Source organism: Ambystoma mexicanum, chromosome 1p (genome assembly GCF_040938575.1).
Source record: "Ambystoma mexicanum isolate Mex_15411 chromosome 1p, UKY_AmexF1_1, whole genome shotgun sequence".
NCBI classification, from domain to species: domain Eukaryota; kingdom Metazoa; phylum Chordata; class Amphibia; order Caudata; family Ambystomatidae; genus Ambystoma; species Ambystoma mexicanum.
In genome coordinates this window covers 1,082,686,424-1,082,700,467 of record NC_090921.1, presented here as the reverse complement: position 1 = coordinate 1,082,700,467, position 14,044 = coordinate 1,082,686,424, and positions in this window count along the sequence as shown.

Genomic DNA, 14,044 nt, shown 5'->3' with positions numbered 1-14,044 from the left:
AAGGAGAGGGCCTGCTGGGAATGCGTGGGACGTGCGGCCAAGTGGAGAGAGCCTACCAAGAGTTGCAAGGGGGTGCATGCAGCCAAGAAGTGAGTGAGCACATGCAATCAAGGATTGCGATGGAATACATGTGGTCCAGGATGCGAGGGTACTACGCAGCCTAAAATGTGAGTGAGTGCATGCAATCCAGGGATGCGAGGGAATACACGTGGCCTAGGGCGCGAGGGGGCGCAGGCAATTGAGGATTGTGAGGGAACGCACGCAGCCCAGGATGCAATGGAGCACATGCAATCCTGGATTGCAAGTGGTACACATGCAGCCCAGGACGCGAGCAAATGCACGTGGCCTGGGATGCGAGCGAGAGCGCGCAATCTAAGATTGCGAGAGGAATGTAGGCAGCCTAGTATGCGAGGGAGCGCAAGCAATCTAGGATTGTCCGGAGAACACACACACAGCCTAGGATGCGAGGAAGCGCAAGGAGCAGGGTGATGGGGGTTTGGGGGGTGGGGGGCAGGAGGTCAGGTCACAGAGGATACAACACGTGTGTGAGAAGGGGCATGAGGTCAGGGGGGCTTACATGCAGTGAAGCAAGCTAACTCTCCCCGCAACTTCTTCCCTGGTGGCCGAGACAGGAGTATGAGGTTGCCCGCACTCACTGTCTATGCTGCAACCCCATCACTGCCAAACATATGCATCGCTCAACACCGCGGCCTTATCCTGCAAGGGCTTTGCTGCAGAGTGTCCATGCCACAGTTCTTATTGGCACGGATGCGTGGATGTAGCGAAGCATGCTACGCATATTCGGGCAGTGCCTCCTGCTCACCTGCATTGCTCAACACTGTGGTCTTGTCCTGTGAGGGCTTTGCTGCAGAGAATCAGTGCCTCGGTTCTTCTGGGCACGGATGCGTGGTCATAGCGAAGCAGCTACGTGTATTTGGCAGCATCTCCTGCGCACATGCGTCCATCAACACTGCAGCCTTGTCCTGCGAGGGCTTTGCCACAGAGGGTCTGTGCCTCGGTTCTTATAGGCACAGAGGCATGGATGTAGCGAAGCGTGCTACATGTATTCCAGGCAGCGTCTCCTGCGCACCTGCATCGCTCAACACTGCAGTATTATCCTGCGAGGGCTTTGCCACAGAATGTCCGTACCTCAGTTCTTATAGGCACAGATGCGTGGATATAGCGAAGCGTGCTACGTGTATTCGGGCAGCATCTCCTGTGCACCTGCATTACTCGACACCAGAGCCTTGTCCTTTGAGGGCTTTGCATGCACAACTGAGGGTACAGCAACCTCTAATGGTTCATTGCAGCACTCACGGCCAATCTGGGGGGGGCTTGTTGAGTTGCCATTATCTGGTTAAACCATGACTCATGAATATGACAGCGCTTAGCCTTTACATCAAGACACATTTCAATTATTTTTTCTGCCAGAACATTATACAAACTGAACCTCACTGGGCTCACTTTTAGACGAGAACAACACAAGGGGGCTTGCCCCGTAACTTGTGAGCAATCTTAACTGTATAATACAGATGTACAGGGCACTCGTATCCCACTTTTCAGCACGGTCTAGAAGCCACATTGCTACCAACTAGAACAAGCTGCAACAGGCTATGGAAAGCCTGAAAAGCTTGGATTCTGGGGTGAGCTTCTGCCACCAACTACAGGGTGCAACTTGCATTCATTAGCCTTAAAGAGGACCTCTCAGCACTCCTGCCACCCCACTTATTAGAGCACCACTCAATATTGGTTCTGCTTAAGTCTCACGTAGCTATAGTTCTTTACTCCCTTGTGGCCACCCCCACCAAATGATAAATACTGACACCCAGTATAAAATACTGGATACTGGGGTGCAAAGACAAGCGGGCAAAGGTGCACACGGAGCCCGTGCCCTGGGGCTATTTCTGACCTAGTCTTCAACTTTCAGCCTTTCTATGTAGCCGTCTATGAAGCTCCAACAGTGGTGTCTTCCCCGAAATCTTCACCATCTTGGATGCTGCCTCGGATGCCACGCTGCGGCCACACTGCCTCACTGCTCCCAACAGACCTGCAAGCAGAGCCACACAAGGACACACGGGGACATGGGACTGGCTAGAGAACTCACCACACCTCGAGCTGCGAGCGCTCCCAGCTTTAAAACTCGTCCTCCTCCTTTAGAGAAAGGGACCCACACCGTGCCGTCAAGCCACGCTGCTATGCTAGTACACTGAGTATTTCAGCCACTTCCGACAGCCATTCGGTATCCAGCATGAGACCCATGCCATCTTCATATTACAAGAGCGTTGAGCCAAGCCAGAACAAACATTGGGCCTCATTATGAGTTTAGAGGTAGCCATGCCCTTAAAAAGGGCATGGCTACCGCCAAACTCAGGTCCGGGTCCCGCAAAAAAGGGGACTTACCGGGCCATTCTGACCTTGGAGGGCCCGGTAAATCCCTTTCGCGGGACCCGCACCCGGTACATCCCCATTTCCATTTGAGCCTCTATATGGCTCAATGGGAATGGGGAGGATGCTAACAACGGGCCTGTTAATGATGGGCCCGTTGTTAGAATCCTGGACTGCTAGTGGGCCCCGCTCTGCACGTCTGGTCTGGCCAGGCGTGCAGAGCAGGACCCGCTGCAGATGTAATGTGGCGGCCCGGAATGAACAGTGCCGGTCCCTTACCGGCACCATTCATTCCGCGGCCGCCACACTCCTAATGAGGCCCATTGTGTTTTAGTTGGGTTATGTTTGTCTGTTTGTAGTCATCCAAGAGTCCATGTGTGAAAGGCATGTGCTAAGGGCTGGTGTATTAGTTTTAAAGTCATTTTTGAGATTGTAAATGATGTACATGTCATCTGCATAGTTGAAGCATGTGAGGCGTAAGTTGTTAATAAGTTCCACTAGTGGGATCATACAGATGTTTAAGAGAAGAACCGAGAGACTGGAACATTGGGGTATTCTGCATGCCAACATTTCAGTGCGTGATCTTAAAGGGGCCTTGTGAATTTCATTCCTCTCAGTCAGGAATGAAGCAATCCTGCGCAGAGTGATTCATTTCTTAGTCTTTTCAGTAGGCTCTAATTAATGATAGTGTTGAAGTCAATTGAATTGTTCAGCAGGCTGAGTGCACTGGGTGTGTCGGTGTCTATGGTGTTTTTTAGGTTGTCGCCTACGAGCGACCATTTTTTACGCAAACCGGGTCGTAGGAGATTTCATAGATTTCTTTTTGCCTTTTAAAATCTGGTAGGAATTGAAAAGAGCCAGTCAAGTGTCACTCTCGCTTGACTAGTCACAATTTGGCAACGTCAACTTTTCAGGACATCTCCCACATTTCCTGTCTCCGAATTCATCTCCTGACATCCTTACGCCAAGCCCATATTACATTAAGTTTTGCAGTGGTGCGAAAAATAGAGCAAATCCCTGTTCATATTTCTTTCTGCTTGGGTAATAAGTTATGGGGCAAATAGATTTTACTCCAGATTTACCCTTGGCCATATCACGCAACGTTTTGCATGGAGGCAAAAAATAGCGCCACCTGATTTTTTCTCGATGCATGTCAGATTCTGTGATCCCAAAGTAGCGGATCACTGACCACCCACACCTGTACGTCCTAGCCAATGAAACAGTGGCAGAGCATGTAGATGGTGCAAAGCAATATAAACAAAACTGTACTTGAGAGTGGCATTTGTACATATGCCTTATTTATCTGCCAACTTGGCCAATGTATCTGTCATAGATGCCATTGATCATTCACACTGGATAGCTTCTTGTCATTCAATGGTGGCTGAAACCCTGGCACCTTACTATGCTGGCAACAAATGCACTGTGTGCCTTAGGCAATTCATTCAAGTGCTTAAACGTTCCAGGTATTCGTTCTCTGTAACAATGTTGGTTGAGGGATTGAGTGCATGTGTGATGTACCCTTGATGGACTGGGCACCAGGGTTTGAACCTTCTTTGCGTTGCCAAACGCCTCATATACTGAGTGACCCTCTCCATTCACTAGGTGTCAGTTTTTGATCTGCTCCACCGTTCTTTTTTTGAAAGCCATCAGTTAATCGCCTGTTTAAAACCTGAGGTGTTTGACCGCAGTGTATTAATTTATTTATTGTTTTATTTTTCCCCCTGTTTTTTGTTGGCTGCATTTCCATATACTTTCATATACTTTATTAGCATTGGAAATAATTGAGGGACCCTACTGAATGTGTTCACTATTTATTTTTGCATGTTTTTTATATCCCTGGCAGTAATTATTGTTATAAGGTTGCTTATTATGTCTTTTTTGTGATATAAAGACTCTCACAGCTGCATTTCTGTTTTTCCATTAGTGGACAACATGTCCTAGAATGCATTAAGCTTATTGGTAATGATAATAATGAAATGTTATTTATATGGTGCTTTCTACAAAGCGCTTTACATAGAACATATTTTACAAACAATATCACCCAACCCAAGTTGGTACTCATTTATCGAGCTCGGAAACATGAAAGGCTGAGTTGGCCTTGCTGGGATTCGAACCTGTGGCCTGCAGATCGAAACAGATTGCAGCATCGAGCTCTCATGCCACTGGGCTATATTACCAGCTATGGTAGGGAGTACACACAACTTACTTGTCCTCAGCTTGCAGGTGCATTTTAAAAGGTATAGAATTTCTGAACATAGAAGCAATCTCCAGCGGTAAGTTAACTCCACTCTTCCCTATAGCACTAGCTCGCTCAAAAGCACTCTTCAGCTACATCTACCTTACGCCTAACTTCCCTCCTTTTCCCAACGAGTTTCCACCGGGCTGAGCTCTAAGGCCAAATGTTTGAGACCCGCCAAGAGTGCTTGGCACGGTGGCACTGCAATTCTTGGAAAGCTTGCCAAAGGCAGTCCTTGCAGACGCAGATTCACTCGGGTGATGGTGGTTCACTCTCACAGCATTACTTCTGGGGCTCAGCCTACCTGGTGTCCACTGACGAACTGAGGATCAGGGTAAGAACCTAGTGTGCACTGCATCATCTTATTGACCTCTAAATCAACTGGGTTCCAGGTTTCGATCTGCTCCACTGTACATCAATTATCATCTGAGCTATTTATTCATTCAGCGAGTTTATTGTTTTGATTTATCCCCTGCTTTTTAATCAACGTGTTTCTCAGGTGAATTGGTTCAGTATTTATTATGACTTGTTAATTATTTGGTCATCTCCTGCCAGTGATCATTCAATGGAATGGGCCTCCTATCTCTCGGGCACACACCTGGTCGTCCAGATGAGCACGTTGCATTCTGACTCCCAGTTTCCTGCGGAGTCCCTTAAGGCTCTATCCTCTCGCCAATCGTTTTGAACCGTTACATAGAGCCTTTGGGCACACTCCTCAAACATCCCGATATTGCCATCAACCAATACACAGACAACACTCAGTTTTACATGAAAGTAAAAAGCCGACACAACATCAACCATCGCCACAATTACATATCCATCATCCAGCCCTGAGTGACCACTGTCTACCTCAAACTTAACCCCCTCAATACTGAATTTGTCTGTCGGGAGGCAAATAAATAGGTCATTTATGGCATCTGCCCCTCCCCCGCCTCTATATCATAAATGTGAGACGAGTACGCAATTTATGGCGTCTGCCCATTCCCTGCCTCTATACCGCAAGTTTGAGAAACACTATTCACTAAGACAACCCTACCAACCTTATCCTGGAACAATAGAAGAGGAAATAAATCTGCAAACTCAAGACGAAATGAAAATGCTGTAACTGAAGATGGCGAGAGCAAGTAACCTCACTGCCAAACTGGCACATGAAGATACAATAGACATGAATCAGATATGCAATCCTCATAAAGTTACACAAATAATAGGTCAAACGTGCATTTAGAAATGAAGAATATTACCTGCACCATATAGACACGAAGAACATAACATAATCAATGTAAACGCTGAAACCCAACATGAATGATATACACATATAGCTTACTAAGCGTAGAAACACAGCAGTAAGGAGTGGCCATTTTGAATAAAAGGGACGGCAAAGCCATGTTAGAGTTAATGGGAAGCCTCGAAAAAGCATAGAAGTTGCAGCGAGATTCGACTTGCTGAAATTAGCTAAAATACAGAGCCATTCAGGCCAGACCGTGGCTGCACAGCCCCCTCCAAGGTTATTGCAAAATAAGGGAGGCTTGGATCGGCTCTCAAGAGAACAGAAGATAATAATTTCTAAGCATTAGGCATATTTCTCTTAGATTAGGTAAACGAAAAAGCAGCCTTTCAATGCCAGGTGTCTATTAATTAAACAAACAAGGGGGGTCCTGGGAGTGTATCCCGGCCTATATCCCGGGTTAGAGTCTCAATCAGAGTCTTTAGCTCACCATCCTTTCATAGAAGAGATATTTCCACAACATATCAGTCTTTGTCCTGCCCAAGGGCAGTCCAGCACCGCAATGCCAGGCAATTCTCTTCTGAACAAGAGTACCAACAGCATCTCCAGACACGTGTTTCGGCCTGGTTGGGCCTAGTCAGTGAGGTGGAGCTGTGCCTCTCTGACAACAGTGAGCAAAGGGTTCAGGTCTGTATTACCCTAAGTGTAATCTGGTGTGCTACTCGGGAATGTTTTGTAGATACCTGCAGTCCAAAATAAAATAATGGCAAGTATGTGGCCCTGAATCTAGAATACTGTATGTCGTTCTCTCTTTGGAGCTGTTTTCGGGTGATGGGGATGGTGCAGGGAGGTTTGGGAAAAGTAGGGGTTTGTCATGCAATGATTTACTCACCCTTCATCACCACTCTACACGTTGCAGGAGTTGAATTCACACTGTGTGAATGAATGGCGAAAAATAATAACACAGACGCCACCCACTGTCAGAAACTCACGGGCTGCATTACACCCATATGGTAGGAATGGAGGTAGGGTGGTTACTGGGATTGTGGGTGGAACATTTCTGAGTCGCTGCCACCTTTGTCCCCATTGCAGATGTGCTTGGTGTAGGGGTACAAGGTGTGCAGGACACAGAACACCAGGAAAACTACGTTTCCCAGCAGCCCCGGGCCTAAAACTACAGCTCCGGCACCCCAGGACACGCCCAGGACAACGCCCGACACAACGCGCATGCGCGAAGATGCTACCGCGCATGCGCGATCCCCAAAAGCTCGTCCGTGCTCGACTTTGCTGCCGAAAGGACGCATCTCACGGAGCTCCGGTGAAACTTCTTGCGGGGCCGCCCTCGCCACTGGACTCATCCTCAGGCCCCGCGATGTCACAGATAAGTACATTGCCTGCCATTAAAAGTTAACCAGAGGGAAGTGTGCACTGGAAAGGGACTCCGCTTACCAGTGACCACGGAGAAACTTACGGGGGAGATACGCGGAAGCTCGCAAACTAACTAACCCACTAAACTTTGCATGTGACATGCATTCGCCTGTTGCGGGTGCAAACGTAGTAACAAGCTCGCCAGTTGCGGGCCATTTATGTCATACTCGCAGTAGCGAACATTTGTGAAAGGCCATAAGGCGTGAAAGGGAAAGGCTAATTTTCTCCCTTTTTGTCAGGAGTGAGCCGCTATCGACAACGACCAGATCGTTGCGCAACGCACAGTCTGCGGAGCCGGCGGGCGGAAGAAACGCACTGGAAAACCCAGAACACTAGAGCTAAGTACAATATGTGACCAAAAGCATTGTACCTGCATGTATGTTCTACTTGTGAAGTATTCAACAGGGGGGGGACATGATATGAATTTAGAAGCCCGATAGAATATTGTGTCTCTACAGAAAAAGCCAAGACTGGGCAAACTTGTGAATGTGGTGAACAAGTGCTGGGTTCCAGTCTGAGGGTAAAGCATGCATGTGGTAAGAATGCATGACTGAATGAATGCCCAAGGAGGTATAAAGACAACTACCAAGAAACAGTAGTCCGGACTCAGAAGGTCAGAGTCTGGGAACAACTTGACCCTAAAACCCTTTCCCTATCCATAACATCTCCCTAACCCTCAATCCGGTTATCCTATCACCCCGAAACCTATCCAACCCGTGGACCCTAACCCTCTTTCCCCGTGGGGGTCGCGGTGACCTGTGTTTTAACTAATCCAGGCGCCAAGACCGTCAAGGGGAGGTAGGAGTTCTTGCTACTTCCGCGTTGGGACGGACTTCGCCTTGACAGAAGCACGGACCCACGTATTTGCACACGCCCAAGTAGCACAAACTCCGGCACCATGGAGGACATAGCTCGCGTCCTACATGACCTAAAAGATGCTTTAGAAGCAACTAGGCAGGATTATGCTACGTAAGCTCATCGTGTGCAGGAAATCAGGGCACAAGGTAGACCCCTGCCAGATGGGCCTCCTCCTACTCCAGTACAGGTTCAAGTGACCACTGAGCCGCCCATGCCCTTAGCCACCCCAGAAAGGTACGGGGGAGACCCACAAAAATTCTCCATATTTATGACCCAATGTCAGTTGCATTTCTTGACTAAATCAACAATCTTCCGTTCGGCCCAGTCCCGCACAGCCTTCGTGATTTCCTATCTCACGGGGGATGCTGCGGCATGGGCTACCCCTCTGGTACAAAAAGACGATGCTTTACTGTATGATTGGGGGGAATTTCAGGAGGAATTCGGGAAAATGTTTGATAGGAAAGCGGCCTCCTTGATCCGGGACCGAGAGTTACTCACTTTACGGCAGGGAAGTAGGGAACTCAATTGGTATGTGACCACATTTAAGAGATTAGTGGTTGAAGCAGAGTGGCCCCATGAAAAAAGATTGGCCCTTTTTTATCAAGGCCTTAGGGAGGAGTTGAAAGACCTAATAGTGCAGGTGGACCCGCAACCAACCACCTGCACGGGAATGATTGAGTTGGCTCTACGTTTAGATCACAGGCAAGGAGAAAGGAAGCAAGACAGGCGTAAATGGGAGACCAAACAATATTCGGCAAGAGCGGATTACCCAAGAGCTGCACCTGGTTCAAAAGCAACAGAGAGGACTTCGGAAGCTGAACCCATGCAGATCGGAACGATCCGAGGACCGCTCTCCAAAGAAGAAAAAGAGAAACGCAGAAGAGAAAAGCTGTGTATGTACTGTGGCAAGTCAGGACACTTTGTGAAGGAATGTGGGGCTAAACCAAAGAACACCATTTCGTCGGGAAACGCCAATGCTCGCCAGTAAGAAGGGGGGATCTGCCGAGCCAAAATCATCACAGTACCCCCAAGCATTATTTGGGTAACGTGACACAAGTTCACAAAGCTCATGTTACTGTTACTGGAATTCTTCAGACACGCCAAAGGGATCAAGCCATCACATTAATGGTGGATTCAGGAGCAACCGGTAACTTTGTGGACTCGGATTATGCAGTTAAATTGGGTTTACCAGTTGCCACAAAGAACATACATGAAGAGGTTCGATCAGTCGATGGATCTCTGTTGATATCCGGACCAGTGACACAGCAAACGGGGGAGATGATTTTGAACATCCAAGGGCATAAAGAGCGCATTCAATTCGATGTCATCGCCGCCCCCCAGTTCGGTTTCATCCTGGGGCTACCTTGGCTGGCGTTACATAACCCGGCGATTGACTGGGCACGTGGAACAGTGTGCTTCTCTTCTAGTCTCTGCCGCACACAGTGCACGAAAGACTTAGGACATATGGTGCAAGTCCTAGGGGCCACACAGGAAAACAGCGGAGAGCCGCTAGCAGGATTACCACAAGAATACCAAGAGTTTCAGGATGTTTTCAGTAAAAAGGCGGCAGAAACTTTACCACCGCACAGGTCGTTTGACTGTAGGATAGATCTGGAACCAGGAGCCACCCTGCCATGCATCCGGATTTACGCCTTGACGGAAACCGAGAACCAACATCTCAAAGAGTATATAGACACCAATCTCCAGAATGGGTTTATCCGTCATTCCACTTCACCTGTTTCTTCACCGTTGTTCTTCGTTCCGAAGAAAACTGGAGATCTCAGGACATGTATCGACTATCGTGGATAAACCGCATAACTATCAAAAATCGATACCCCCTACCATTGATACCGGTCCTGTTGGATCAAGTACGAGGAGCCACAATTTACACTAAGTTGGACTTACGAGGTGCTTACCACCTGGTGCGGGTGCGTGAAGGGGACGAATGGAAGACCGCCTTCAGAACAAAATTTGGACTGTATGAGTACCAGGTCATGCCATTCGGTGTCTGTAACGCACCCGCCGCCTTTCAACACTTCTTAGATGAAGTCCTACGTGGTTTCCTAGACATTTTTGTCGTAGTTTATATTGACGACATACTGATCTACTCAAGGAATAAGGAAGAACATGTACAACATGTCAGATCCGTTCTGCAACGTTTACGAGAGCACCGTCTGTTCGCGAAATTAGAAAAATGTACGTTTCATTGCACCACAGTGGAATTCTTGGGCTTTATACTCTCTCCCGAAGGCGTTAAGATGGATACGCATAAGGTACAAGCAATTCTGGATTGGCCAGCCCCGCAGAATGTCAAGGAGCTACAGTCAGTACTAGGATTTGCAAACTTCTACCGAAGGTTTATCCAGGGGTTTGCAGAAAAAAGCTTAGCCATTACCCGTCTGCTCAAGAAAGGAAAAAAATGTGTGTGGGATACGGAGGCAGAACACAGTTTCAAGTTACTAAAGGAGGCGTTCACTACAGCCCCCGTCCTGTTACACCCGGATCCAACGTTACCGTTTCTGGTGGAAACGGATGCTTCGAGTTATGCGTTGGGAGCGATATTATCACAACGAGACCAATCAGGACATTTACACCCAGTCGCTTATTACGCAAGAAAACTTAACCCTGCAGAACAAAACTACACCATTGCAGATCGCGAGCTACTAGCCATAAAGGCGGCTTTTGCAGAATGGAGGCACTACTTGCTGGGAGCAAGGCACACCATAACGGTGCTGACGGATCACCGTAATCTCCAGTTCTTAAAATCAGCAAGAGCTCTCACTCCACGGCAATTACGATGGGCAATGTATTTTGCAGACTTTGATTTCCTGGTAACATACCGACCCGGACAGGAGAACAAAAAGGCAGACATACTTTCCAGATATCCAGAATCATCAGTTTCTCCTAGCCCTGAGGAAGCAGCAAAACCCATTGTGCCCTTAATCAAGATCGTAGGAAGCGTAATCAATACCTTACTGGAACAAGTGGGGAATGCCATGACAGCCAAAGAGTTACTGCAATGGGAAAACCCACAGTTAAGACGCTCGTTACAAGAAGGCATACCATTCCAAGACAAAGAAGTGTATTTACCGACTAAGAGTCTACAGGCTCAAGCCCTCAATTGGTGCCATGATTCCCCACTGGCTGGCCACCCGGGGGTGCACAAAACACAGGAACTACTTCAGCGACACTATTGGTGGCCCAATTTACGCAAAGACGTGCGAGAATATGTGGAAAATTGTGAAATATGTGCTCGAAATAAAACAGATCATAAGAAACCAGCAGGACTATTGAGACCTTTACCCACTCCCTCACAGCCGTGGCATACCATATCGTTAGACTTCATTGTGGAATTGCCCCCGGATCAAGGTCAAACCACGATATTAGTAGTGATAGATTAATTTACTAAACTTGCTCACTTCATACCTAGTAGCGGCCAGCCGACGGCAGAGGAATTTGCAAATCTTTTTCTACAACATGTCGTTCGCCTGCATGGAATACCACAACACATAGTCTCGGACCGGGGAACGCAGTTTACGTCCAGGTTTTGGAGGCATTTCTGTAAGAAAATAGGAATACAGTTGCAGATGTCTAGTAGTTACCACCCCGAGACCGACGGACAGACCGAGCGACTAAATCAGACGCTAGAACAATACCTTCGCTGTTTTACGCATGGCACTGAAGGGGGTTGGGTTGAGCTCTTGTGGTTAGCAGAATTAGCCTACAACAATTCTCAACATGCCTCCACAGGATATTCTCCTTTTTTCATGACTTACGGATACAACCCATTGGTACAGCCAAGTGGAGAACGAATTCCGGATGCATTGCCCTCAGTACAGACCAAAGTGGCCCAGTTAAAGCAGGTCTGGAAAAAGGCCCGACTAAACCTGATCACAGCCAAAAACACAACCAAGAAGTATGCTGACAGAAAGCGCCGTGCTAACCCGGAATATAACGTGGGCGATAAAGTTTGGCTCTCAACACGACATTTACACCTCTCAGGTTCCCGAAAATTGAAGCCCCGCTTCATAGGCCCATTTCGCATTACGCAAGTAGTTAACCCAGTAGCGATGCGACTTTGCCTTCCAGACCACATGAGGGTTCACTCTGAATTTCACGTAGCGCTCCTAAAACCAGCAAAACCCCATATGCGCATGGAAAGACCACCACCAGTCTTCATAGAAGGGTACCCAGAGTACGAAGTTAAGGCCATACTGAACTCACGAGTGAGGCGAGGTAGACTGCATTACTTGATTGATTGGGTGGGATTTGGCCCTGAAGATAGATCCTGGGAACCTGCCACTAATGTGCATGCCCCAAGATTGGTACGTTTGTTTCATCACAATCATCCCACAAAGCCTGGCCCTTCTGCGGGGAGGGGATGTACTGTCAGAAACTCACGGGCTGCATTACGCCCATATGGTAGGAATGGAGGTAGGGTGGTTACTGGGATTGTGGGTGGAACATTTCTGAGTCGCTGCCACCTTTGTCCCCATTGCAGATGTGCTTGGTGTAGGGGTACAAGGTGTGCAGGACACAGAACACCAGGAAAACTACGTTTCCCAGCAGCCCCGGGCCTAAAACTACAGCTCCGGCACCCCAGGACACGCCCAGGACAACGCCCGACACAACGCGCATGCGCGAAGATGCTACCGCGCATGCGCGATCCCCAAAAGCTCGTCCGTGCTCGACTTTGCTGCCGAAAGGACGCATCTCACGGAGCTCCGGTGAAACTTCTTGCGGGGCCGCCCTCGCCACTGGACTCATCCTCAGGCCCCGCGATGTCACAGATAAGTACATTGCCTGCCATTAAAAGTTAACCAGAGGGAAGTGTGCACTGGAAAGGGACTCCGCTTACCAGTGACCATGGAGAAACTTACGGGGGAGATACGCGGAAGCTCGCAAACTAACTAACCCACTAAACTTTGCATGTGACATGCATTCGCCTGTTGCGGGTGCAAACGTAGTAACAAGCTCGCCAGTTGCGGGCCATTTATGTCATACTCGCAGTAGCGAACATTTGTGAAAGGCCATAAGGCGTGAAAGGGAAAGGCTAATTTTCTCCCTTTTTGTCAGGAGTGAGCCGCTATCGACAACGACCAGATCGTTGCGCAACGCACAGTCTGCGGAGCCGGCGGGCGGAAGAAACGCACTGGAAAACCCAGAACACTAGAGCTAAGTACAATATGTGACCAAAAGCATTGTACCTGCATGTATGTTCTACTTGTGAAGTATTCAACAGGGGGGGGACATGATATGCATTTAGAAGCCCGATAGAATATTGTGTCTCTACAGAAAAAGCCAAGACTGGGCAAACTTGTGAATGTGGTGAACAAGTGCTGGGTTCCAGTCTGAGGGTAAAGCATGCATGTGGTAAGAATGCATGACTGAATGAATGCCCAAGGAGGTATAAAGACAACTACCAAGAAACAGTAGTCCGGACTCAGAAGGTCAGAGTCTGGGAACAACTTGACCCTAAAACCCTTTCCCTATCCATAACATCTCCCTAACCCTCAATCCGGTTATCCTATCACCCCGAAACCTATCCAACCCGTGGACCCTAACCCTCTTTCCCCGTGGGGGTCGCGGTGACCTGTGTTTTAACTAATCCAGGCGCCAAGACCGTCAAGGGGAGGTAGGAGTTCTTGCTACTTCCGCGTTGGGACGGACTTCGCCTTGACACCCACATACACAGATAAACACAGTATTGATGCAAAATGGGTGAGAAGTGATGTGTTTTTTTTCTGCTTTTCCCTTGACCAGCCTCGTGGGCAGTGCAATCAAGTCACCATGATGATTTGGACAGTCTCTATTAAAAGGTGCACATTTTTTTTTAGAAGGCGCAAATGCTGTTTCTAGCTGCACAGTCCACTGAAGATCATGCTGGAGCATGTGTTGTGGGGCCATCCCTG